Here is a 23,033-nt window from a genome sequence, read left to right as displayed (position 1 = left end):
GTCATTATTTTTGCAAGGGATGTGTGCTTTGATTGCTTCCAGTGGCAAGCTTGGTCTTGCAGTGATTGTAGGTTAAGGTGGCAAGCAGGGGAGAGGAAGAACACCTGACAGCAGAATCAGGTGCAGCTGGTGATGGAAAGGCCTTCAGGCAGTTGGGACAGCATTATGAAACATGTGTGGCATGCACAGCGGTCAGATCTCGTATGTGCTCAGCTGTCATCATTAGCATGATGTGCTGCTGGTGTAGGAACACCTTCCCTGCTGTTCTCGGAGGGGATGGTGAATATGCCAGTTACAACGAGGTGACAGTGATGCAGTAGATAAAGAGCAGTCTGGGTTGGGAATTCATGTTTTCTGATCCTTCAGAGTGCCCTTTGAGCTTGATATGGATTCTGTTTGCAGGCAGCTTGGGAAGGGATGCCCTGGATACTTGCCAGCCTGATGCAATGTGCAAAGTTTTGTGTGGACCTGGGGCACTGCTGTCATGGGGTCAAGAACAAGAGGTGCCAGACCCCTTGCAGCATTGATAGCTTCTGATATGCAAGACTAGTGAAGCAGTAGTCCCTGAAAACTTGTTTTCTTGTTCTTAGACAGGCTGATAATTCCTGCCTGAGAAAAAAAAAATCATGGCCCTGTATCTGCCTGAAGAGAGGATGAAGTTCAGGCTGTCTCAAGCTACCAAAATGTCATCAGTCTAATCTTGTCTTCTGAAAGTACCTGAACTTCTTCCCACCTTCACGTCGCTTGCACATTTAATAAGTTTGGGTTTTGCTCCATCATCCAGGTCAGTAGCAAAAGCCTTCAACAGAGCAGAGATATGACAGACCCCTGCAAAATCCTTAAATCAGCAAGTCCTTCCTTTGTGGCAGATGAGGCTGCTGATGCCTGCCCTCTTCACGTGGTTATCTGAGCAGTTTCATACCTGTCCTGTCACAGTTTCTCTTAAGACCGTATTTCCCTACCTTATGGGAACAGCACGCAGGACAGTGTCAAAAGCCTTTCTGAAGCTGAGATGTTTGACAGGTAGTGCTGTCTGTGCCGAAGGCCTGTTACCCTGTTATAGGAGGAAGGTAGATTGGCTTGATGTGACTTGCTCTTGACAAATCCATATTGGCTGCAACTCATCTCCTTGTTATCTCATTGATTTTTTTTTGAGGGCTTGGAGTTGGTTCCTTGGGAACAGAGCAGCGTGCAAAGGAACACGAGCTTCCTGTGTGCAGATACACGAGGTGTGTGTTGACCATTGCCACTGAAGCCTTTCTCACTCCTGGTTCCCAAATTGCTTGTTGCTTCTTAGCACCAAAATGGTGACGGTGTGGTTATCTGTGTATCCTTGATATGGTTTTGTCACACCCTAGTGGCCAGATAGCACAGTGGTTGTGGATACAGTGCTGCTGCAGCTTCAGGGTTTTTTGCTTTTGCTCTTGCCTTTTGCTCTTCCATGGGAAGGTTTGGTCCAGCCATGTGGAAGCCTGGGTTTCAGTCCCCCCTTGCTCACAACATGCCTGGCTATCTCCTTGTGGGCTCCCAAATCTTCCCACCTCTGTTCAGAGCTGTTGGCTGTTGAGCAAGTGGATGGTGAGCCTCTCTCTGCTCCTGTAGCACAAGTTATTTTCTCCTGTTTTAGAAAGGCTGGTGCTTTTTTTCTCCCATTAAGGGGCTTGGGTAGAAAGACAGGATGAGATGCAATTTCCATAGTCTCTGTCCTGTGAGCTCCCACTGAATACATGAGCTGCTTTCTGGCGCTGTAACAACGATGCCAGCAAAAATAGCTTTATGGAATCAGCACCAGTTCCTCACCAACTTGGAGGAGACTTGGCTAAGACTGTTTGCTTATTGGGCTCCTGTGGCTGCGTTGGGATCACCAGTGTTTAGCATCTTCAGTGAGGAGTCTTAGGGTCAGCACCTGGCTAGTAGTGCAGCATGCAGACTCCAAAGCTGGGGCAGAGGGAACTCTCCTCACACCTCAAGCTGGGGCCTTGAGGCCAGGAGTGTTTGATGCTTGGGCAGTTGCCTCCTGCCTTAGTGAAAATGAGAGGAGGGAGGTTACCCCATCCTGAAAAAGGTATGCACATTTAATAAGTTTGGGTTTTGCATCATGCTGTTGTGTGTGAACAGAGCTGCTCTGACTTGCTGGTGAACACAGTCACTGTCACAAGCTCCTTAGTGGCTGTTTCTTTTTTAGAGCTTCCTGAGCAACAGGGATGATGAAAAATGTTCTTTATGGTCTTTGGGTTACGAGCACCTAAGGAGGCTCTGGTGTCTCAGTTGTTAGACCTCTTTTGCATTCTCAGTAATTGAGTCTGAAATCTTAGGGCTGCTAACATGTCCGTGCCGGCATTGAGCTGCCCCAGTGGGATTGCTGTGCAGATGGAAGCCTTCTCTCCTTGTACAGCAAACCATGCTCAGGTCTGCTGGCTACTTGTCCTACTCCCTTCCTGCTACAGGGTGTTCTGCTGTACTGAGAGCAGGCTGCTCCCCAGGCAGGTGTCTGAGTGATTGTATTTGAGCTGGGAAAGAGCAGAAGCTGTCCTGGGACCTTTAACATCTGGAAATAACTGGAGATATGGAGAGGCTGCTTCAAATTCCCATCAACCTATCAGAAGAAAACTGCTGAATTGGTGCCCTTTTATGAAAACCATGAACGTGTTTTCTCCTTACACATGTTTAGGAAGTCAATGCTCTTGTGATCCCATGTTGCTTTCCTTGCAGAGCTTTTATCTCACCTTTGTCTTATGTAAGGAATATAGCTGAATTCTGATTTCCCATTAATGGAACTCTTGTGCTCTTGCCCTCCTCCTCACTTTGATCGTGATATCTTTGAATATTTGTTTCTAAAGTGTCTGAGTAGAGTGGATGGAAGAGAAGATATCCAAACCAGAAAGTTAAGCACAGGTCTTTCTCAACAGCTTATCTGCCTGTTCACAACATGCATCTGTCAGTTCTCACACAGTTCTAGGTGAGATTTCCATGTAGGAGATCTGCTGAAGGTCTGAGTGTTTCACCTGCTGCCTATGCTGGCTCCAAGCTATTGCAAGGAGAGGCTGGGGGGCATGGGAGTACTGTCAGATAGCACTGGTGAGTGATAGCTGGTGGTGGCTGTGCAGCCAGACACCCAGCATCAGAGCTGCCATGCTCATCAGGCTGTGCGTGCCCAACCTGGGCTCTTCATGTTTCCAAACAGCCCAGAGGTGTGCACAACCACCTTTGTTGTAAGGGTTTTTGATAGAAGATGATGTGCTGAGAAGCAGGCTGGCCCTTTTCCCAGAGCTGGAAGTGGCTGAAGCTGGGGTGTGGTGGGCAGCAGGGCAGGAAGAAGGCGATTCTGTTCTTTAGAGACTCAGAAATATAACCAAGCCTGGGGCTGAGCAGGGTGTGCTCTTTCCTACCCAGATCTCTAATCAGAAACAAATCCTGCAATTGTATCAGCTGGAAACTCTGAAGCTTCCTGCTGTCCACTGAAGGGTAAAAGAAGGCTCAGTTCCTGGCCCTGCTCTGCTGACGCTCTCTTGGTTTTCCTCTCCTCCTTAGCCACCGGAGGGCAGGCAGGATTCCTGTAATTACCAACTACTGCGGAAGAAAAGCACCGGAATAATTAAAAAGCAATTAATGTTTGCACTGCTGGATCTGCTGTGGCATTGCTCTTTCCAGTTGCATGCTCTGCCTCTGGTCCCCTCGCCACCTACTTCACTCTGTAGATTTTCCTTTATCAGTTGCTTTTCATTTTCATTCGAGCTAGCTGTGAGAGCTGAAGTTCAAGTTCAGATTAAGTTACTGCTGAGACGTGCTTTGCTTGGGGGGATTATGGAGTTGGCTGTGATGTGTTGGCTGCCAGGTAAGGCAAGAGAAGGCAAAGCCTTTTAGCAGGCTGCGATCAGACAGAAGCCTCTGTGTCCCAGGGCTGGAAATACTGCTGCGGGGTCAAACGCTCCTAGGCTCAGCACTACACTGGTGTAACCATTACAGCTTCATTATGGAACTGGTCGATCCTTGGTGAACTGGAGCTTCTGGATCAGCACTGTAGAGCTGTCAACGCTGGTGAAGATTCAAGCAGCAAGTGGAGAAGAGCAAAGACTGTTGCCAGTGGTGCATTTCAGTCTGAAGCAGGTCTCGAGTGTAGCAGAGAGAAAAATTGGAGCTCTGAGATACCAGCTTTTTCAATTGCTTGGGTGAGCTCAATTTCTGTAATTACTTCCTCCAGGAAGCTCCCTGGCTGTGGCTGTTGGGCATGTTGAGGAGATGCATCACTGAAGGATTAAAATACAACTGCTGTGAGCTGGGAAGCAAAGCAGGCCAGGACTAGAAGCTGCCATGGAAGGAGAGGTAGGACATTAATGGATGCTGTACATGCAATGGGAGTGGTTAGAACGCACAGCCTCTGTACTGAGTTTGAATAACTGATGCTGAATGGCCGTTTCTTTCAGTATGTTAAAAATACTCCAGTTTCTCCATAAAGTCAAGAAATGCAGCTGCAGTTGCCTAGCACAGATGTGGATGACTGTCCTCACTCAGAGCCCTGGTAGGAGCTGTAGTGCTGGCACTGAGCTGATATTTTAAGGGCCCTGTAAGAGAAAATGGCATTTTGTATTTAGTTGGGTAGCTGGGCCCAGCTGGGAGTTCAATCAGTGGTTTAGGGCAACCTGCTCCTTCCAGCAGCTGAGCGCAAGCTACCCTCAGGCAGCTGCGTTGCTCTTTCGAGGCAAAAGGCCCAGCCCATGAAGTTGTGTGCGACTGAGACAAAGCTTTGAGCTGCAGAGTTCACAAAATGTGCTGTCAGAGTTGAGAGCCTCCCCTGTTCCAGCACAGAAGGACCTTTGTGCTTGGCTTGAGAGAAGGTTTCCAGTTTCCCCATCTCTGGTGGCTGTTGGGTCACAGTGCTGTCGGACTGTATCCCTTACCCACATGCTCCCTTCTTTCTGTGTCTCAGTGAAGCAGAGCACTCTGAAAAACCACCCCAGCTTGGAGGGATTCACTGTGCGATACCTGTGTTCCTACTACTCCTAGAGCAGAGGGAATTGGGATCTTCTGTCTGTCCAAACTGGTCACAGTGGGGCAGGAGCATAGAGGGGAAGGTATGCAGCAGCCAGAGCAAGCAGCATTTGTGTGCAGAGGAGGGGGTTGCTGTAGCAGCTGAGAACTACGCATCCACCTTTGAATGCGCCAGAGCTGCAAAAGATCATTCTTCCAGACCTATCTCTTACCCCGAACTTCCTGCACTTTGCCCTGCTCTTGACTGGACCCACTGCTCTATCTTATGGCTGCAGTATCCCCTGCCATCACACCACAGCACTGGAATTGTGCTGTGGCTGCAGTGTAACAGGCACATATGGTAGCACGGTGATGCTGCCATGTCCATCCCACGCCCTCCAGGACTTTCCTCCTTGCTCTCATTTCTCTTGGTTACTCCAGGAGAATTTCAGCTGGGTTTGAGGTTGCTGGAAGGGCTGCTGTTCTCTGAGCTGTGGTCATCCCACCCTGCCTGCTCCCTGTGTCACAGGCCATGCCTTGCTTGCCGTGTGTTTCCAGCTCTGGGACGTGCACACAGAAGTGCTGCACAGCTTAACAGGGTCCAAGGAGATCTCTGAAGGCATCTGTGTGGTTGAGATAGTGCTATCTGCTGGGAGGGAGGGAAGGAAGGACTGACAGGCCTGCCTGACCTCCGGAGCATGAAGAGACTAAAACCTCACGCTTGACTCTCTCATCTGATCTATCAGATCTCCCTCCACCTGCAGAAACCTGAAGAAAAAAGAATTGATAATTATGGTAGCGTGGTGCTGGAAGATGCTTGGAAAACAAGTGATTGTACTAATGGAGAGCAGTAAGAGGGTAGCGTGGTACTCACAGCCCTCGAGGATGCTATAAATTGGGTCCTGCGTGATGCTGAGCCACTGCCACACCATATGGCAGCCGGTGTGGGCTGTAAGTCTAAGCCCTCGGCGATGCCTACTGCCACCCAAAATGGCTCAGAGCCATCTGCTGTGACTACCCCTCCTCCCACCCCCTGCAGCAGCCATGGCCCGAGCATGTATTTCCTGCAGAGCCATCCCATCTTTCTCTTAGGGTGCAGAAGAATTTGGAAAGCTGTAAAACCAAATGTTTCATGTAAACCTTTGTGTCAGCAGCATGTTAATGTGCTGGGAATGTTAGGGATGCTTCCTGCTCCCTTAATTTGTTTGTTCTCTTCTGAAAGGCGTCAAGGGTGTTGGAAAAGCAGCAGTCTGGAGAGCCTGTGGCCAGGCCGAAATTCCTCAAACAACAGACAGTTGAATGTTTGTTTAAAATTCTCTTCCACCTAATCTCCACAGATGCTACCAAGATAACAACATTTTTGCAGGGTTACTCAGCAACGAAAAAAATATTTGGGTCAAGTTGAGCTGTTTACATTCATCTTGGTTTATCCATCTTGTGGGGAATGAAACAAGTTTCTTCAGATTTTCCCCATCCTTTTATTTTTATCTCGGTGCTTTGTATAAAAAAAGTCTTCCATGTGAATCATGGATATTATGATTCCAGTCATGATGGAGGCCTTGTGACATCTCCTTGCTGGGGTGGTACATGAGGATGAGTAAGCTGGTTTGGTGCAGTGAAGCCCAGCTCGTCATCTCTCTCCTGCACTTCCCCAACCTTCTGGTTCTGAGCAGAATGGCCCCAGTTTGTGAACTGCTGATGGTAACAGACATAAGTGGAAGCTCTGTCTTTTAATGAGGTGCCCGGCAGCCCTGGGTTTCACACGTGGTTCCCAGCCTGTGTATGAAGAGGCTCTCCAGAGAACAAACCTGTTCTTTTCACACACATTATGTTTTCATGAGCTGCTTTACTTTTGGATTCTAAGTGAAGGTGCAAATAACAAAATTACTTTCAAAAGTCAGGTTCAGCATTTGGTGTGATCACGAAGCCCTGGAAAGTCTCTGAAAGGTTTCTCATACTGCTCTTGTGGAAAGTTCAGATTGCCATCATGTCTGTGGGGACATTTCAGGACATTAATAAGTCCTGAAAAGGCACTGGTTGACTGAGGATTGTCCTACAGCTTTAGAGGAGCACCCCACACCCATTGCACTGCATTGGGCTTTGATTTGTGATCCGTGCAGTGGGGATCCTGTTGGCCAAGGTGAATCAAAATGGCGGGCGGTGGCAAGCTGCAGAGGATGGGCTGTGGCAGGAGGAGGCCGTGCTGTCTGCAACTGCTGTCAAATGAAAACCAAGAGGAAAGCCTTGAGGGAAACAGACTGGAGATGCTGCCATATCAATTCCAAGGGCTGGCTGAGTAACCAGGGGCCTCCTCCATGTCTGAAGCCAGTGGGTGTTACTTTAGGACCCAGGGACCTGACCATGGGGGTGGCACCCGGTGCTGCTGCGGGGCTTTGGGCACGGCGGGGATGGCTGCTCTGAGCAGCAGGGCTGCTGGGGAAGACAAGAAGTGCATTGCAGGCACACGGATGGAAAGTAGGTCAGCAGTGAGGAGCAGGTCTCTGTGGGCATTAGCATGCTGGCGTGTGGCTGGCAAACTGAGGGAATGAAGAAAGCTGTTTTTATCCTTTCCTTTTGCATGCGTACTGTGGAGGGAAGGAGAGTCTTCAGAGAGAGCAGGCCAGATTCTTCTCCACAGCAAATCTTTGTAACTCTGTTGATTTAGTTTGGCACCTCACTGATTCATACTAGTGGAGAAAGTGGGCTGGAGTGTTTTGTGTGCTTGTAAATAATTGAAGACCATGTGAATACAATGGTGCTAAGGAGGATGGGAATAAAGCAGAGACTCCACAAAAATGTAGGATTTTTGCCATGAGGCTTTTATTTGGAAACACATCGGTATCTTGGCTGCAAGGTGCCGTGGTTGACTGTGAGGTTTTTCATTGTAATTATAAGGACTGGAGCTGCAGAGCTGTTGAAACCACAAAAAATGGTGAGCACATGTCTGATGGGAAGAGGGAGGCTGTGCCAGATGTTCCCCCTCCCTGCTGCCAGGCTGGGTTTGATAAACACGAGTCCTTGCTCTGGCAAGGTGCTGGGTTGACAAACTGGAGATTAAAGCCCTCATTACCCAGGGCAAGGTGGTGACAGCACCAGCGTCCCTTGTGCTGAGGTCCCAGTTAGTGCCACGCTGCTTGGTGAATGCTGGCACGTGCCTTGTGGTGAGGGCACGCGGTGCAACTGCAGCCTCCTGCTTCCTGCCAAAAGCCTCCTCGTGAGAGATGGCTGATGGCAGCAGGGCTGGTGGGAACTGGCATCCTGGCTGGGCACAGGTCATCAGTTCTTAACATCCCTGCGGAGACGCTCACACGTGAGAAGTGGGGCTGGGAGTTCCAGGAAGATGCAGGCTTTGTTAGAGCCTGTCGGTTGTTTTATTGCCCATCACGGTGAGAAATAAATGTGCCTAATTTCTTGTCCACCTCCCGAGATGCTGAGTGGGATGGAGATGGGGATGGAGGCAGCTGTGCAGCCGTAGGAGCTGCTGCCTCTTTGTGCGCAGAGCTGGCATTGCTGGCTGTGGCAGCAGCTGCCATGTTGTGTTGAGCTCCAGTTTTGGCGGCGCAGTGAATTGCTGTGCTTAGCCTCTTGGGGAGGCCTTGTATTCACTCTGCTCTTCTTTATTGCTGTCTTAAGTGTAGAAATAAAAGTCAAAGAAATGCCCATTTTGCTCTGAGTGTGGGACAATGTAGCTGGCTGCAGGTGCCTTTCATTTCTCGGGCTGTGGGCACAACTTAATGCTGTAAGTTATTTCTATCAAGAACTTGGGCTTTTACTGCTGTAGCATTCATTAGCTGCTTGCTACACTGCAGATCCCTTCCTGTTGCAAGACTCTTTGTGTGCTCCAGATCCCTGCTCTGGTTTGGGAGCAGCCTGCACAGGACAGAGCATGGAAAGGTGAGGTGAAGGTGTGATGAATGGTGCATTAAGCTTGAAATCCCAGGGAAGGATGCCTGAGTACTGCAGAGGGAGGTGGAAGGAGGAGGAAGGATGGGCCAGAGCATCCCAAAGTCTCAACTGTGGGATGGTAGGGTTCTGTGTTTTGGGGGACCGCTGCCACTTATGAATTCATTCTGTAACAAAAGAGTCATGTGGAGAATGCCACATAAAACAGCAGTGCTGTCCCAGTGGGCAAGCAGGAGAAATGCACAATTTGGGGAACCTGTGGGGGGGCTGCAGGCCCCTCCCAGAGCAGCAGCTCTGATCTGGAGCTCACCGGAATGCCTGCCTTAGGAAGAAAAGGAGAACCTGTGGAGAAATGTCAAACAGCAATCGTTAGAGAACACGGTGCTGGCAAGATGTCAGCCCTCACCCCCCAGACTCATTCCAAAACACATATTGAAGGTTACCCAGACAGCCTTAATACTTCTAGTAGTGTGACCTTGAGAATGACCTCTGGAGCACACAGCTTACAGGTAATCTCAGCTGCTAGCCATAAGTGGTGCCCAGTGAGAGATGTCCCTTATTCCTCACCTTGGTTTCACCTGATCCCACCTGCTCCCACCCGAAATTCAGCCGGCACCAGGTTTGGTTTGCAGACTTACTGCCCCTGTGAGAGGGGGAGGTGATCTGCTGAGGCATCTGCACAGCACTAAAATGTATTTCATAAACATCCACCGGGGAAACTACGTTTCAAAACAAGCCAGCCCTGTGGGGGTGCTCTGGAAAGGACATCTAAAGCAAATGCTGAGCTCCCTGAAAGGTTATTTGTTGTTGTGCTGTGGACTGGGGTATAAAGCTGCCCGTCTCAAGTGGCAGTGTCTCATGGGAAAGGAAGCAGTTAGTCCATGGGCCAAAGGGTTGTCATCTGATTTAAATACATGAAAATGGTATTGGGTAACTAAATCGTGCCCGCACCATTCCTCACACTGCCCAAGACCTGACTCCTTTCTAGGGAGCAGAACAAAGCAGCAGAGGGCTTTTTATGCTTGCAACATAGGCATTGGGACTTTTCCTATAGGTAGCAAGGAAAGCAGCTGAAAAATGCCAAAATCACAAAGCAATCACAACTTCCAAGCCCTTTGTCACATGTTTTTATTTGCCTCAAACATCCCTGAGGCTCAGGCTGGTCTGTGAGCAATCCTGTGGCATGCTGGGCTCATCCTGCTGCTCACAGCTAGGACAGGGACGGCAGGCTGGGGCTGTGGTGCGTGGCTGCCCATCTCAGCCTGCTGGCCGTGCCTGCCTTCAGCTGAAGGAGGCCCCAAATGCTCAAGTGGTGACTTTTTCATGCCTGCATGTTTCAGGGGCACTTGTAAGAGTGCTGTTTAAAGAAGAGAGCTCTCTAATCTATTATTCATCCAGGAAAAATCATTTCAGAGTAAAATAAAATATTTTCCTTCTCCACCTCATTCTTAATATACTCTCTTCTCCTTTTCTCTCTTCCCAACCTTCTTTCCACCCTGCAGGGCTCCAGGGAACAGTATGTATGAAATTATTTTGTAGAATCCAATAAAAATTTTAATCAGGTCAACATCATTACAGGGGAGGAAAGTGATGGAGCTTTCCTGATGCGAGGGAAAAAGGTGAAGGAAAAAGCTAAGTAAGCACATCGTTGTAGAAAAGAGACAGAGCTCCACACCTGGGTGCCACACAGTCCCTCCCCATCCCATCTCCAAGCAGCACTGTTGCTTTCAGACACGCAGGGCTGTTCCCTGCTGGCAGCATGCACACATGCCTTGTGCACAGCCACAGCCCGTGGCACATACACCAGCACAAGGATGGAGGTGCACCTTTGGAGATGCAGGCGAAGCTCTGACACCTTTAGGAGAACACCCTCCTCTGCTCGTACTTTTTTCTTCTGCTGTGTCAAAACCTTCCTCTGACCCTGAAGGTTTCTCTGTTACAGAGCCCTGGGGCCGTATGTTCAGATACAGTCTCCACACGGTGATGGTAAAGCAGAGGGACCAGCAGTTATGTGGCTGCTCTACTCTTTAATCCTTGTCTGTTTGATTACCATGGAGGGGAATAAAGAGCCCTGGCAACACATGGTCACCCTCTGAGGATTTGCATAGCATATTACGGTTTGCTAAGATCTCATTCCTGTCCTGACATTTGCAGGAGCTGGTGAGGCTCCTCTCCATTTTCCCTCTTCCAGAATAAATGTCAACATCCAAACCTGCAGGAGGAGTGAGGGGAGGGCCAGGACAGGTAGCTGCCTCTCATCGACCTCGGCTCATTACCTCTATCAGGAGTGTGGAGCGGGGCCAACTGATAGAAGTGATGGATGTCCGTGCAGGCCAGAGCCCTGAGGGAGGTGAGCGGACATGCCAGGCCTTAAAAGTGATTTACTGCTGACTCCAAGGGATTCGCAGAAGCCTCCAGAAGCAAGGCAGTTGGTGCCTGGAATAACGTGTTGTCACCCTGTTTGTAGAGAGGTGGGGGTGGTGGGGGTGGCTGCCTTCACCCCCTTCCCACCAAGCAGTGATGGGGAGAGCAGCACCAGCTTGGAGATGAGCACTGTGCTCTGAGGAGCCACTCCATACAATGGGAAAAGGAACTCCTGAGACCTGTACAGCCGCAGGTGGAGATGCTTCTGTGTGCACTTCCTGAGGGTTTGCTGCATCCCTCTGGGAGCAGAGATCCATGGAATAGCTGTGGTTCCTCGTGCTTTTCTGATCAGACTGGGTCACAGTGTTGTCCCAGACACGGTACCCTGTTGGAGCCGGTGCTCTTGGCATGGTGGTGATCCTGAGGCTCACGTGGGATAGGCTGGACCATGTGCTGCAGCCTCCCCTCCCTGCTGCCACACAGGCTAAAATAGGAGTCAAAATGTTCCCTGCTCCTGGAAAGAAAAACAAACTCCCAAGCTGGTGCCAAGCACAGCAACCATTTTGGCACGAGTGCCATCCTGCAGGGGTGCGGAACAGCGGTCTGTGCCAATGGGGCACCCATCATCCACAGCCCCACGTGGTGCTGTGCCCCATGGCAGTGGGTGCTGGCTGAGGGGGCACTGCCCATGGCAGCCCCCCTTCTCCTGCCATGTCCCTGCTGCCCCCAGGCTGTCAGCGAACACATCCTGAGGCTCCGGCGTTGTTCTCTGTTAATTAATGGGAGGGACTGAAAAATGCCCATTTTAGGGGTTTTATATTTTGGGACCCAGACTGAAAAGCTCTTCACGGTCAGTGACAAGCAGCTTCTGGGAAACAGATGAACAGTGCTGCTAGGAATTCATCTCATTGCTGCCTGTGTTTAAAATCTAAAGTTAGAATGAGAAGAGAGGAAAAAATGAAGTTTTGTAGGCTGAATTCCAGTGGAGTGCCACGAGATGGTCTGCACAGCTCTCCCTGTATGGCTGCAGAGCTCAGTGCACTGAAGCGGGCACGGAGGGCTCTGCTGATGCAGGAGTGGCTTGCAGCAAACCCTGGGGTCCTGCTGGGAAGCTGCCAGTCCTCTTGGGGGGATCAGCACCGCCTGGAGCCCAGCACCAAATGACACAAGCACCCAGGGCCAACCTGAAGTGGGGGTCCTTGGGGGACATGTGAGCCCTACAGGGTAGATGTCAGCCCTGCCTGGCTGTGTCTGCTGGATCTCAGCCTCGTGCTGCTGCCTGCAGGCTGGGCCTGGCCGTGTCTGGCAGAACGTGCCTGAGCTCCCCGTGATAGATGGTGGGGGGAACCGACCGCCCGAACGGGGAATAAATCTGACGGGCTGGGTGATATAACACAGCACTTGACCTTTGCCCTGGTGGTTTATTTTGTAATCAGTGCCCGGCCATTGATTTATGGGATAATCAATCTCTCCCTTTCTCCCTTCCTCTGGCCTCAGCTCTCCCTACGCTGCGGTCCCTACTTCTGAGTGATTGCTCCGGGTTACAAATGGCACCAGGGATGCCTGCCTGCTCTGCCCCTTCCCTCCATCACAACCAGGAGGGGCCATTGCCTCCTCTGCCTGACAGACCTCTGTCAAGGAGCTCTCCTCCCTCTCGTGCAGGCAGGCAGCTCTCCTCCTCGCCAATCCTGCCTGCCTCTTGGCTCCCAGCACTTTGGGTTATAAGTCCTGCAGCAAATTGCCCTGGATGAAAGGCTTTCATGCCTCGTGATGGATTTCCCTCCCATAAATTGAGGCTGTGAGCATGTCGCTCCCAGGGCTGCTCCGCGGTGGGAAGCTGCAGCTGTGCTGGGGCACAGCTCATGCACAGGAACACAGACGTGGTCGGTTCCGGGGGTCCTTCCCAGGGAGAGTGCTTCAGATCCCTTTCTTCCTTGTGAGAAGTCTTTCCTTCTATCTATTCCAAACTTGCCCTTCTCTTAAGGCCGTTCCTTCTTGTAATACATCATCCTCGGTCAGCCTTAAAGGTTGGCGAACCCTCAGGGAAGGAAGGAAAGAGTTATAATGTCTGAGGGACTAAAGGTTTGATTTGGATGCAACCACATTTATTCAGCAGCAAATTACATCTTCAATCAAACTAATGCAAATCAGGCTCCCACTCCAGTCTATTTGTTTGGACTTAGTGAGTGCTGGGGGATTCATTATTTCTTGCTCTTCCTTCCACCCTGCGCAGTTTCTGTACACATGCATGGAGTTGCACACCATCTGTAACAACCCTTTCCCCACGGTGTTGTGCTATAGGGAATCGGTGTGGGATGGTGTCTGGGTGTGGGCAGCCCCTTCCCTCAAGAAAGCAATAGGAAAGCAGCAATGGCTGCTTTCCCATGCGAGGGAAAGAAGAGATACCTGAAAGTTGCAATTAGGGCTTGGTGTAATTGAGTTTTTCAATGGGGTGTATGAAGTAGAACAGCTAAAAAATATCTCTGGGAGTCTGACAGTGATCCCTTTCCCCTCACACACACCCTGAGGAAGAAACAAACCGTGAAAATCTATTTCATTTGGTTGGGGTCAATTCATTTTGCTTCTTGTTTGTGCATGCCTGCTCACTTCCTGAGTGAAAAGAAGGGGAAAAAAAACACAGGTCAGAAATACTCATTTTCACTTTTTTTTTTTTTTTCTCCTCCCTGAAATTAATCTGACTTTGACCTGTGTGTCTCTGAGTTGATATGAAACCTGCACTGGGAGGGGAGGGGGGTTGGAAGTCTCTTGTATGAGCAATTTCTCTCACCTTAGTCCTGCTCTGCCCTGGACATCTGGCTGCCTGTCTGTGCTGGAGCTGCTGGGAAGCCCTGGGGGCCCTTCTGCACATCCCAGCCCTGCAGCATGCGGGTAGCATGCAGCCCAAACACACAGCAACAGCCTGATGTTCAGGGACAGAAGCTTCTTCCTTTGTCCTCATCCTCCGATTCAGGTATAGCCATCATGGTACCTGTGAGGACATCCTGCCTGCGGGGTTTTGCATCATGCTGGTTCTGTTCCAAGGGGGCAAAGCTCTGGGGAGGTGAGTGAGTTCACACTGGGTCCTCGTGCTGCCCTTTGCACAGAGCCCTCCTCCTGCATGGCTCACATGTGGGCTCAATTTCACATGCTGCCAAGTTCAATAGGGCTCCACCAGTAAAGCTCACGAGACCTCCGCAAGGTCTGGACTTCAGGCTGTGAGCTCTTTGAGGCTGGAGGGGTCTTTAGGCCGCGTGTGTTGTGTGCAGTTGGTTCCTGCTTGCAGTCTTCTGCTCCCCATGCTTACCACATTCAATCTGGATTCACTGCTCTGGGCTGAAAGCAGCTCAAAGCACCTCCTGAAAATGGCAGATGACATTTCAGTGCCGAGATCGATGGGCAGTGAGAGAAGTGAGGGGATGGTGTGAGAAGTCCTCTCTCGTAGAAACTTGCTCTGAGCCTGAAAAAAAAACCTGCAAAAGCCTTGGAGATTTGGTGCCCAGGTCTGGGTTTGTTGGTTCCTTTTACTCCCAAATTAGGTCAAAAAGCTGTCTTTTGTATGGATGCAGTACTGTGCACCGTCTTATTTGGTAGGAGCACATGGCACACGGTGTCAGCTGCTTACCCCGCTCCCTGGACCCATTCCTCTTTGAATCATAGCATCTTGAAGGTTGAAAAAGCCCTCTAAGATCATCTAGTGCAACCCGTCCCACTGTGCCCACTGCCCACGTCCCTCAGTGCCACATCTCCACGGTTCTTCAGCACCTCCAGGGATGGTGATTCCAGCACCTCTGTGGGCAGACGTGCCACTGCATCACCTCTCTGTCTGAAAAGTTTCCTAATATCCCACCTGAAACTCCCCATCACAGCTTGAGGCCACTGCCTCTCACCCTAGGCTTTGCTCACCTCAGGCTCAAATTTATCCCTGTCTCAAACAGCTGTTTCCCTTCACTTACAAATCTGCTGCCCCATAAACATTTGGGCTCCATCACATGCGAATGCTGCCGTCCCTGTGTGCCAGGTTGCTAAGGGACTGCTCAGACTCCTCTGGAGTGTCATCATCTCACGGCTCAGTTCCTGTAACATCCTTTTCTTTGGCTTTGACAAATGCAATCTTCTCCCACTTCTGCTTGTTCCGAGCTCTGCTGCGAGGCTCATTTTCCTTGCCTGTCATTTCTCCCGTGTCACCCGTGCTTTCCTCGCTGCTGCTGGTTCCTGCTGGCAAACAGCAGTTACCTGTCTCACTCTCAGGCCCTTCACAGCTTCCCTTCCTGTTAACCTCGCCATCCCTCCACTCGCGGTTCCTCGCTGTCAGTCACCCACTGGAGCATGCAGCTCTGCTTCTGCCCCAGGGCCTCACGCTAGGGGAGGAGCTCCTAGAAACGCCCTGTGAGAAGTTCTGTCCTCCTTCACACCTTGCTAGCAGTGCCTGTCCTGTTCACACCCTGCCCTCCTCCTTCACTGCTGACACCTGTCCGGTTGGTGATGATGGCTCAAACGCAGCTGTGTGAACCGCCTGTCTGCCAGGCATCCCTGCTTCCTCCTCCTGCTCCTTCCCAGCTTCTGCTAAGCCTGGAGTTCTTCATAGAATCATAGAATGGCCTGGGTTGAAAAGGACCACGATGATCATCTAGTTTCAACCCCCTGCTGTGTGCAGGTTGGCAACCAGCAGACCAGGCTGCACAGAGCCACATCCAGCCTGGCCTTGAATGCCTGCAGGGATGGGGCATCCACAGCCTCCTTGGGTTGTGTCTGGTTGTGGCAGGGCTTTCTAGCAGCAGTTGCCTAATGCTGGTGATGCCTGCCAGCTCTAGGCATGTGTGGCTATCCCACAGTCCTGTTTCATGGGAGCAGGTGTGAATTGGAGCTGAATTTGGCACTCCGTGTGTGGATGTGTCTGGGTACCAGAAAGCATCCTTCTCACACAGCTGTGCACAGGCTTTGTACAACATGGTGCCAGTGAGCACCTCTGCCCTTGCACGTGCGCTCCAGCATACCTGGAGCAGAGGGTGAAGGCAGCCTTTCCACCTCGGCCTGTTCTGCTCGGGCAGCCCTGAGCCTTGCTGGGGTCTGAGGGACACACCAGGACATCTCTTGCCATTGCAGTCCTGCTGTGCCACCTGGGCTAAGCTGGAGAACGGCCAGGGCCCTGGGGCCCTGGGGAAGCACGTGGACCCTGGACCCTACTGCAGGTGCAGGAGGGAGATAAAAACGCATCAGTGCCTTCATCTGCCCTTATGGATTTTTCCACCATATTTTATCAGCATTCATTTTTATTTATGTGAGGTTAAAGTCAGTCCAATTTGGAAATCAGCTTGTCTGAGGAGCTCCCCTCAGATCTTATTAGCCTCATGCAGTATTTCTATTCATTTTTGCTAATTCACCAGGCTGGCTGCGGTGGCGGCTCCAGGAGATGGTAACCCTCTCTCTGCCAGCCCGTGGTGGTTGTGAGCTTGCTGGGAGCTGTAGGACCTGCTGGGCAGCATGGAGCTGGAGCTTTCCCACTGCTGCCAGCAGCACGGGGCACTCACTGGCTGCCCTGTGTTCCCAGCTCTGCCTGCAGGCACTGAGGGCATTGGTACTGCTGTGCTGGAAGTCAGGGCATAGAACAGTTAAGAGGCAATGGGGCTATCCTTGTAATTAGAGAAAATCCTGGAAGAAGAAAAAAGAAAAATCCATAGAGGGCTTTTAAACAATAGATAGGATGCCTGAATCAGGAAGTCCTTCAGTCACAGAGTGCAGAGCTCTCAGCACACGCTTGCCCTGCCCTGCCATGGGGCTCAGGCTCTTGCTGCTGGCCTTGCCACTAAGGATGCTGCAGGGTGGGCCTTGGTGGGAGCCAGCTCCCCTTCTGCAGGCATCTTGTGGCCCACGATGACCAAAGGAGCTATTGCAGAGGGAAACAAGTGTATGTGCAGGCTGGGTGTCAACCTGGTGCCTCTGTGCATCAATGTGACCTGCAGCAGCACGGCCGGCTGTCTGCCCTCATCATCGGGTGTTATGGAAATGTTTGGTGCCGGGTGACTGTAATTAAAAGAAGGAAAACACAGACAATGAAATGATTTCTAAAATGGCAATGCGCTGGATGCAGTGAAGCAAGGAATGTATGAAATATTTATTGCCACTGGTCTGCTGGGGGGAAAAAAATTGGAATTATTTAGAAGGGGAAAAACATTTTAATTATTTAATTTGAGAGAAAACTTCCCCCACAGCTCTCCTTAGAGCTGAGCCCCAGACACATGGCAGCACAAGGCAAGGTTGGATAACATCTTCATGGGACTACAGCCTGGAGATGGGAACGGGGGCTGGGAGCCCTGGTGTGCCCAGCCACTGCACGGTTGTTCTAGCAGGCCCACGTGGGGTCTGCTGTGCATGGCTAGGTCTGAACACCAGCATCTTGCAGCACACACGCCCTGCAGGCATCAGCCTTCCCCTGAGAGCCTCTGTGCTCTGCAGAAGAGGTGCTGGGGCAGACATCCTGCTGGCACGTCCACTCGAGATGGAGCTGAGGACCTCCAGGACGCACATCAGAGATTAAGACGGACGAAGCGTGAGGTCTGGCAGCAGCTGATTGTTTGCCACGAGAGGAGATGCTGCGATTTTTTCCCTTGTGTCTCCAGATTGACAGTCTCTCATTATTAGCCCCCTGGAAACAGACGCTTTGACTGAAAGAGCCATCCCAGCCTTCGCTGTAACAATCAAAGCGGCTCAAGAATAAACATGGCTTGGCAAAAATAAACACAAATTGCAATGCTTGCTGTGAACAGCAATATCCAAGGGAGCCAACATCAAATGAAGGATTATCCCTGTTTGCAAGGAAGCTCTTCTAGCAAGAGATTGAATAAGGACCATCTGCAGCCCAGAGCAAAGGGGCTGCGAGAAGAACCTGCTCATGCCATCAGGAGCTCTCCTCTTTGAAGCCCACATGTAGGCACTGTCTGGTTTGCTTTATGTGCTCTGCTGCCTGCTCCAGCCCCTCAGCTCTTTACGGCTCCCTGCAGCTTGCAGGCAGAAAACCTAAGGAGGGGCACGAGGAGGGCTTGGTGTGGAGAGAGCCTTCCCTGAGGCTGGGATGGCTGGAGGAAGGCAGCATCAGCCCAGTGCTGCGGGAAGGCTGAGGGCACAGCCCTAAGGCAGCTCTTAGCCAGCAGCTATCCCTGCACCCGTGGGAGTGAGCAGGAGCAAGCCCTCCTCCCGAACCCTCACAGGGAGCCCGCGCAGCATAAATCAGGTTTGGAGGCACAGAGGTTCCATAAACAAGCTTATTTTCTGAAGCCAGCTCCCATTATGTTATCTGTCACTTTATTGGGGTTTCTGAGCCATTTATTTTTATGTATATACATCGGAGCTGGTGAGCCGGCGTTGGCCTGAGCGTATAAAGCTGACAAGACACGGTAGCGGCGTGCGAAACCTGTCAGCGGAGCAGCCGCCTGTGAAATGAACACAAGAGCCCGCTGCAAGGCTTTTATTTATGGGATCTGGTGCTGGGGGTGCTGGCAGCCCTGCGACCCGGAACAGGCATGGGCACAGGCTGCTGGAAGCACCCGTCCTTCCTAAGGAGCACCTGAAGGTCCGGAGATCACTTTTGGCCAAGAGAATCCTTCTGGAAGGGCTCATCTTCCTGCGGTGGGTGCAGCACTTTGCTTCCCAGTGTGGACCTTCTTGGTAGATGCTCCCTTCCTTCTTTAGTTCTGTTTGTGTTTACGGTATAAGAATTTGTTCTGACATGGGAAAATCAGCGTTTCCCTTTCTGAAAACTGCAGGGCTTTCAAATGGTTTGGAAACATTTTTTTTTTTCCCCCAGTTATTTTACCCCTGAAACAACATTTTGCCAAACTCGATAGTCTTTACAAAAGCCTAAATGAATAATAGTTTCTGTCATACTCCAGGAGAAAAGTGTTTTGATCAGCATTTTTTCCTCCTAGTTGCGGCAAACATTTAGGATGCTAGATAGTTTGATGGGTCATTGAAAACCCTAATGAACATTGTTACCAGAGTGATGGAACAAGCACAGACCCTATTTTTACCCTGTTTTGCTCTCTGTTTTCACACCCTGTGGATGTTGCGGTCCTGGTCTGGTCCTTCAGCAGGAGCAGTGTACCTCTGGTGCTTTGGAAAGGCAGCAGGTGGCCACGCTATATGCAGAGGTTGGTGCTCCCTGAATGCTGATGGAAAATTGTGGTCTAATTTTTGGTTGGTCTCGATGGCCCTTATGAGTCCCTTCTAACTCAGGGTATTCCATGCCTCTATGAAGTGTTGAGCCCATACGAATACATCTGGGTGCTCTGTATGCATCCTCTCCCTTTCATTCACACCCTGGCCAAACTTGGCCCGTGGCACTTTCATGGTAGACAGCAGCGTGGCTGTGTGCCACCCAGCTCAGGCTGTGTTTCAACAACCAGAGATGAATGTTATGCCTTGTACTTGGCAGTGGAAGGGGTCAGCAGAAAGCACTGTGCTGCGTGCCAGCTCCTCTGCTGCGAGGAAAGCAGGGCCACACAGGGCTGCTCCTGCACAGGGATGTCTCTGATGCACAAACCTTTGCATGGAGTGGCACCAGAGCTGCTTTCCCTTAGCACCACAACGGTGTCACAGCACCCTTTCTGCTGAGGCTGCTGCCAAAGGGCTGTTCTGCCCATGTCCAAAGTCACGCAGCCTTGTGCCTTTTGGTTAGACTTGGGAAGAGCACAGGAGATGGAGAGCAAGCTGGAAGCAGCTATTCTGGGCTGTGTGTGTGTAGGGGGATGTTGTGTTTGACAGGAATAATAACACACAGTTGAATCTAGACTCCCACCCTGCCTTCGTGCTTCCTGAGCGGCAGCAATGTGTCATCTTCCCAGAGCCATTCAGGAAAATACACCTGGAGCAGCTGTGTGTCTTGGCAAGCTGGAGGCTGTGGATGAGATGGTGGCATTTGTCCTCACAGCAGCAAGCCCTGACCGTCTACAGGAAGTATTCCAATGCTGCTTGAAAGTGAGTGACATTGTTTTAATCCTCATCTTTCTTTCTGCTGGATGAGGAGCACCTTTCCTTCCCAGACTGTCTCTCTCCTCAGCACACCCCATGTACACCCGCTGCAGGAAGGGCCTCATCTCCTCCTCTCCCTGGAGAGTGAGCTGGCAGCTCTGCCTGGTTATCTGCTGTCCTCAGCCTGGATCATCCCTCTGCAGCTCTGTCTCTCACCTGCCTGGGCACTGCTAAATCTTCCCTGAAAGGAACAGCAATTTGTCAAGGAAAACAGGAAGGTCTGAGCCTCACGCGCCCCAAGGCCACTTAGCAGGGCTCTGGCTGTCTCTGGACACCTGCTTTGTGCGGCGGAGTGACAAGCAAGGCTGCAAAGCTTTTCTGGAAAGAGCTTCCTTCATCCTGCTCAGTGTTGGTGCCACTGCTGTGAGCCCTTCTGGGGGAGCACTAAATGTGTTTTGCCCCCCCGGTCCTGGAGAGGTGTCATGTGCCCCACGTGGAGTGATGTCTGCTCCGTGTGCTGTCACCGCCTTCCTTTGTACTTCTCTGCACCAAGCCACTTATTGACTGGGAGTGTAATTGTGCTGCATCATGGCTAATTGGTTTGCTCTGTCGCTCTCCATTTGCTTTCTTGCTGCACTCTCCCCCCTCCCCGTTCCCCTGCTCGAATGCACTGAGCTGTGAGCGTGACTGGGGCACAAGGCCACCATCCTGATTGCTGGAGAAAAAAAGGCACCCACCTTCCTTCTTTCTTCTCCTAAATTCAAATGACAGGAAACAGAGGAAAACAATTTTGCGAACCCTTGGCGAAGGGCCAGCTCTGATAAAGAGCCGTAATTAATCTCCCCAGCTTTATTAGAATATCATTACAATTAAATCAGCAATCTTCTGTTGATCAAAGCCATTGTTCCCCTACAGAGCAGAGGAAGGCAGCGTGCGTTTGTGAGCCTGGATCGTGCAGGAGCTGAAGGCACCCAGAGCCGAAGCTCTCCTGCAGGCTGAGCAGCCAGCCTTTGGGTCCAGCCTATTCAGCAATGGGTTTTTTCCTTTGTGTGTGCTGATGCAGCTCTTTGCCTGCCCGCTTCCCACTCTGGGCTGGAGATACAGCAACTGCTGCAGTAATACAGCCAACAGAAGCACAGTGGGTAAAGGAACCGGGGAAACATTGGTGGAAGCCACATTGTGAAGAAAGGAGAGTTGTCAAAATGAAGCTTACTGAGCTCTACGGTTAAATAGCCCGAGATGTGTGCTATAGAAAAGCAAGGAAAATGAGCATGGTTAAACTACCCCTTTCCTCCTTCTCAGACTGTTCTCTTAGTATCGGGTATTTATCTGTAATTTAAGCCTGTGATTAGTTTTATCAAAAAGATAGTTCTGAAGCAGAGATCTTCAAAATGATTAGGTGTGTGTTTGAAGAAAAGAAAGCCGTGCTTGTGCTGCAGGATAAAGCTGTATCTGCTTGCTTCCTGGAGCATCCATCTGTGAGGGCCTCGTGCCAGGAGGAATCTCCTGGTTGTACACAGATCTACACCCCCTCTGTTCTTTCAGAACAGCCATCTGTCCCCTTCAAAGGCACCAGTGCCAGATCCTCCTAGGTGCAGGTCACCAGGCAGGGCAGTTTGTTCATCTAAGGTGACCTCACGTGTCTCTTCTTCCTCACCACACTCCTGCTCCTTAGGAGATGCTTTGGTGGCTATTGCTCGGGTTCTGACGGTGTGGACGCTCTGACAGCTCTGGGTGCATGGACCTGGAGACACGCTGCTCTCCAGCTCTCCCTGCAGCACCAAGAAGGAGAACGGCCCCACTGCTGGACAGGGTGTGGGGCTGAGCTGCTTGCAAAGCCTGCCATGGGGCTCTGGTGCAGCCATGCAGGGGTGAATCTGAGAAACGGGGCTGGGTGGCTGATATAAAGCAAACACTGTGCAGACGTTGAGGGTGGCACGCACTGCTACTGCTGCTGCTGCAGGCCAGGGGCGTAAGTAGATTAAAAAATGCAATCAAATGACTTCAAGGAAGAAAGGTTTGTTAAGGACTAATCAGAAAATGCTGCAGAGACAGCGTGGCTCAGAAACTCTCTCACCTCTGTTTGCCTGAGGCTGGTAGGATGGTGCAGGAAGGCTATTAGAGTTATGCAGTACTTGCCTCAGCCTTCCCTCTGCTGGGGCCATGCCCGGGTGACTCAGTGTGGCCCTTCCAGGATGCAGACCTACCCCAGCCTGAAACCCAGATGCAAGGAAGGGTGGAGTTCTTCGTCTTCCCCAAGCTTATGTCCTTGGATAAAGTAAGGGAACCTCCTGTGGGTGCTGGGCACACGATCTCTCACCACTTTGGGCTAGCGAGAAGAAGCTGAGCCTGGATGTGGAGTTGTTAGTGCCAGACTAGGAAAAACCCCGTGAGGGCAGGGGTTACAGTGTCATGGTCAGTGTCTCTGAGGGCCTTTGCTGTCTGTGCCCGTGCTGAGAACATGTTCTTCCACACTTTGTCTGACAGTGCTCTCAGCAAAGCAATGACAGGAGGAGTGGGCTGAGGGGAGGAGGGTGCTCTGCTTCCATGCTGGGCTCAGCAAAATACCAGTGCTGAGTCCAAGAGATGTGCTGCATGCCAGGCCAGGCTCAGAGGGAGCAGGAGCCAGGGAGGCTTTTCTGCAGGGCTCCTCCACAAATGGCTGGGGACATGAGGCACTGTCACAGGGCTGAGTGAAACGCAGGGCTGAGTGTCAGGTTGTTATTAAATACCATTAATAAGTGACAAAACTTCAGGCGCAGACAACGGCTGGAGGAGGATTGTTGCTGCAGCAGGGAGATGGGGCACAGGGAATGTCAGAGGCTCTGCTCTGT

At 51.1% G+C, this 23,033-nt stretch overlaps 1 long non-coding RNA gene across 2 annotated transcripts in view; it reads left to right on the top strand.

Moving 5' to 3' along the window:
* The window catches only part of LOC122182520, a 111,392-nt gene that overhangs the window by 82,488 nt on the left and 5,871 nt on the right, over nucleotides 1–23,033 (top strand). For both annotated transcript variants that reach the window (XR_006179843.1, XR_006179842.1), the window contains one exon: nucleotides 4,202–4,323. This is a non-coding gene — a long non-coding RNA (uncharacterized LOC122182520). The remainder of the gene's footprint in view (nucleotides 1–4,201; nucleotides 4,324–23,033) is intronic.

Source organism: Lagopus leucura, unplaced genomic scaffold (genome assembly GCF_019238085.1).
Source record: "Lagopus leucura isolate 7727_CA_CO unplaced genomic scaffold, USGS_WTPT01 Super-Scaffold_100015, whole genome shotgun sequence".
NCBI lineage: Eukaryota > Metazoa > Chordata > Aves > Galliformes > Phasianidae > Lagopus > Lagopus leucura.
Note: the sequence above shows the minus strand (reverse complement) of the source record. Positions and strands in the feature narration are given on the sequence as shown.